General features: G+C 45.2%; 1 pseudogene across 1 annotated transcript; it reads left to right on the forward strand.

The window, feature by feature from the left end:
- Positions 1 to 357: 357 nt before the first annotated feature.
- Positions 358 to 2,369, forward strand: LOC149817414 (zinc-finger homeodomain protein 2 pseudogene; annotated as a pseudogene). Its single transcript, XR_016427697.1, has 2 exons — positions 358 to 843; positions 926 to 2,369. The product of XR_016427697.1 is annotated as a zinc-finger homeodomain protein 2 pseudogene (transcript).
- The last annotated feature ends 2,106 nt before the right edge of the window (positions 2,370 to 4,475 follow it).

Below are 4,475 nucleotides of genomic sequence, written 5' to 3' on the forward strand. Positions count from 1 at the left end.
AGATTGTACCAAATCTCTCTCTCTCTCTCTGACAGATTGTCCACTGTATGGCGTAAGCTTGATTCCTGGTAGTGCAAGCAAAGCAAGCAAACCCACTTTTTATCCCGAGCGTAAAATTGTCCTCTTTGTCTGTAAAATCTGCTTTTTCCTCCCTCCAGGCCCTTTTGCGTGCTCTCTCTCTCTCTCTCTCTCTCTCTCTCTCTCTCTCTCTCTCTCTCTCGACTGAGAATAAGCACAGATTTAATGGCTGACCGATTAAACCCTCCACAACTTCTCATCACCTCTCTCTCTCTCTCTCTCTCTCTCTCTCTCTCTCTCTCTCTCTAGTTCATAGCTCTTAAACCGTCATTGAAAGCACTCATTACCAAAGGGAGTTGGAGGGAGCGGCAGCTGATAGGCATTCATGTCAAAAATCACTCGTGCGCCATGAGAGGGAGATCAGTTCTCCTGTCACTGCAGGCCTCAATCCGAGCTATCCATTTCTTTGTCTAATCCGTGTCTTTTATGTGTGTGTGTGTGGTGCACGCGTATCACTGTTTCCGCTTTATCACCCATTTTCTTTTATGATTGTCTCCGGCACTTCTGCGGCAAACTTGTTTTATCTCCCGTGGCAAACTTGTTTTATCTCCTCTCGCTACCTTCTCTAGTGCAATTTCCTGCAACTTTGTATTCCACGTTGCTTGCAGTCGTCCGTAATGCCACAATTACTTCTATTATGTAGAAACAGAAGAGATATTCACCACCAATTTGATAATTTCTTGTCCTATATTTCATGGTCTTTCTTCACCGCGAAACACCACAATGCTAGTGCTGCTTTTTTTCTTCAGGAAATTTGAGATCGAGGTAAACTGTTTAATTAGTAAGCTTCTCAATCCGATTACTTGCTGATATCCAACTTCAATTCTCGTTTTTTCCTCTTTAAAAGTGTAGACAAGGACGGCACAAGGAACGGAGTCCTACTTTTAGTATCACTGACTGTGAATCGCTTTCTCAAATGTTCTGATCACTCCTTCCAAGAATGGACGTCAACCGAATGGTACTAATCAACTTCATTGGGCTTCGTTTGTTTTTCCTCTCTTCTCCTCTTCTGGGACTAAAAAGAAGCTGTACCTTTTTCTGGGTTTGTACGTTAATGTCTTAAACTAGTCTGCTGACAGTGTGATTCCTAAGCTAGACTTGGGTTATTTTTCCTCCCGATCGAGTCATAAGACACTCTCCACATCAAGGAGACCACAATTCGGCTTTTGTTTTCTTGGTTGGTCAGAATTATGGAGCTGTCTGGTCATGGCGGGGAGATTCCAATCCCGATTAGCAGCAGCATCAACAACTATGGCTGTGGTCATCATATTGTGGCCCATGGCTCTCCTCCAAACCGTATGATGCCAACAGCCGCTCTGTTTGTACCCTCCTCAAACGGCAGCAGCCACGATGACCCACCACCACCAGTACCCTACGTCCACTACAAGAATGTGGTGGTCAAATATAGGGAGTGCCTCAAGAACCATGCAGCAGCCATGGGAGGCAACGCCACCGATGGTTGCGGGGAATTCATGCCCGCTGGCGCGGAGGGCACCCTCGATGCTTTCAAGTGCTCTGCTTGCAATTGCCACAGAAACTTCCACAGGAAAGACATGGAAGGCGATCATCCTCCTTCATGCGTCGACGGTTACCACCATCTCAAGGCGGCCGGCAGGAAGGTGGGCAAGGGTGTGCTCATCTCCACCTCCCAAGCATATGGGTACCCCACAATACAAAGGCTGCCTCCACCGATGATAATGTCCTACGACCTAGGGCCGGGGGTGGCACCCTCAGAGTACTCTGATGAACAGGAAGGCGGTGGGGCTCTTTCGGGGCCTCCCCTACTCGTGAAGAAAAGGTTCAGGACAAGGTTTACTCAAGAGCAGAAGGACAAGATGTTGAGCTTTGCGGAGAAGGCCGGCTGGAGGATACAGAAGCAGGAGGAAGCAGTGGTGCAGCAATTCTGCCAAGAGATTGGAATCAAGAGGAGGGTGCTCAAAGTCTGGATGCACAATAACAAGCACAATCTGGCCAAGAAGAACTCATCAACAAGCCCAGTATGATCACAACTCGATCAGAAGCAACATACAAGTTGCTTTTTCAAACACCTACCTCTTCTTCTTCTTTCTTTCTTTGTTTCCGTTGTTTTTCTTTAACTAGGGTGTGCTTTGTGGCCTGGAAGTCCATTGTCAATCTAATGCAGGGTAAACATTTTCAGGTAACCTTTTTTTTCCTTTAGGTTTGATGCAGGCTAGCTAGAGTTTTCTGTCTGCATTTCTTTCTTCATCCTTCTCTCTTTTCAGTTATGTAGTGTAGTCCCTGAATTGTTTGGATTCTGGGTTTTTATCTCTAATGTACCAATCATCCTTTATCATTAGTTTAGAAACCCTTTTAGAATTAATAACTCTTACAAATTGGTGCTTCTGGTTTCTCTACCTATCTAAAGTTGCAAACTTGGATTAATCCAACTTTCGATGCACTCGATGGCAATTCATGGGCACTCCGTGCTATTAAAATTCAAAATTGCAGTTCCATTTGCTACGCAGCTAACCAGGAGATCAAGTAAAGATTATTAGAGGGTAACAATTTCTTCGGGGAAGATGGCATCACATTTCAGGGAACGATTTGTAGCTAGCCACGGGATTTTGCTTATGGTTTACAGAACAGTTGCAGCATCGACGGTGCGACTCTTTTGGAAATTTCAGCGGTGCTGTGAGGCAAAAAAAAACACGTTTATGATCTACAATGTTTGTAGATGTTGCTACGCTGTTTAGTGTACCGTTTCTCGCGCTCCATCACTGCATTGCGATATTTTCACTTAGCCATTCTTGTAAGTGGTTTAATGGTACCATAAACACGTTTTAATCCTCGTTACTGTACTCTCGGACATGGTTCCTAATTACTGTAGTCATTTGTTAATTAATTAGTAGCTTCCCGAAGCGTGGAAAAGTCATCCTGGAACAGTCAGCGAGCAATTAATATTACCGTATGCAGGAGGTCCTGGCTAGTATTTAGCATGGACCATGGACCAACCAAATATGGTCCTAGGACAACTATGAAGGAAGACATGGATCACTAATTGATGCTTCCATAATGCTCTTTTTTTTTATATAGCTAGCTTATAGACATCCGTAATTGATTAGGCCATTATCTTACTGCTCAAAATTAAGGTGGAAATGGAGTTAACGACCTTGAATTGTTTTTCTGTAAACTAGCTCCAGGACCATATCAGTCTTGGAATGCTTCCCTTCTCGGACAAGTCGCCCACTCAGTCAAGGAATCGAAGCATTATCATACCAATACATTCTTGCTGTTAGCTTGAAAGGTCAGGATTGTCCCGATATCAACATCAATAAGGTAATCAGGCTTATTTAATTAAAAGGCCTAAGGCAACCTTGCTTCTTCCGCCCGATGGCTTGGATATTTGAGTTAGTAGAGATAAGGGGAAAGGCATCAAAGCAGAGACCACATTTTCTGTAAGCAATGGAACCTACTGCAAGTTGCTCATTAATGATGCGGCTAGGATATAAATTCTTAAGCCACCACCAGTCCCACAACTACTGAATACATACCTTTCACTTTGCCTAAACATCCAATCAAGGAACGCCAAGGCACCTTGATCTCCATGATGCTTCACACTTGGAGGAATCTTGATTTGTGAGATGCCATACTTAATTCATCAAATACTTTCTCTTGCTTTTCTAGTAGCCAGGTACCTCAACACTTATCCGTCAGTTCCTACTCCTAGAGTAGAGAGAGAAGTTGGAAGTTATGTGTTCCTAAGGACGTTTGGATGATACATCTTACTAATGCTGAAGGAATTTCAGAGGGACTGTAACTGTCACGGGCCTATTTCCTTCAATGGGCCAGCGCGGCGCGACGGTCCTTCCTTACCGTCGCAAGCCTACTCGTCAGCTCGTTTGCCGATCGCGGAAGCTTATGATCAGAGTGCAAGAGAGCAAGAGAGAATAGAGGGAGAGAAGTTGCAATCACAAGAAGCAATCACAACGAGGGTGAACAAAAGAAAGCTCAACGCATTTAATTCATTCACAATTTTGCCCGCAGGCTATTACAGTTCAAGTATACGGGTTGCCCCTTCGGGGTATTGATTCACCTGAACCGGGCAGCTTACATCAGACTCAACAAAAGCAAAACAGACTCTAAGCGCAACTGTACATTGTAAGTCGCAAGGGAACATGCTCCCCCCTTCAAATCATGCGCCGTCCTCGGCGCCATCTGTTTCGTGGTAAGCCCTGACTTCAGCCGGGTAGCGGCTATTCATTCGAAATGCAGGCTCCCACGTTGGTTCCGCTGTTTCCTCCCACTGCACCAAGTATTTCTTCGCTTGCCCCAAGTAGTTGACCTTGTGGTGAAGGATCTGACTGAGGTGCTTCTCGGCCCGTTGTGCTGTCGGGGCCCTCTGCATGATGGGAGCGCGTTGCGGCACATTGCGTTCC

This window comes from Nuphar pumila, chromosome 14 (assembly GCF_984573655.1).
Source record: "Nuphar pumila chromosome 14, dmNupPumi1.hap1.1, whole genome shotgun sequence".
NCBI classification, from domain to species: Eukaryota; Viridiplantae; Streptophyta; class Magnoliopsida; order Nymphaeales; family Nymphaeaceae; genus Nuphar; species Nuphar pumila.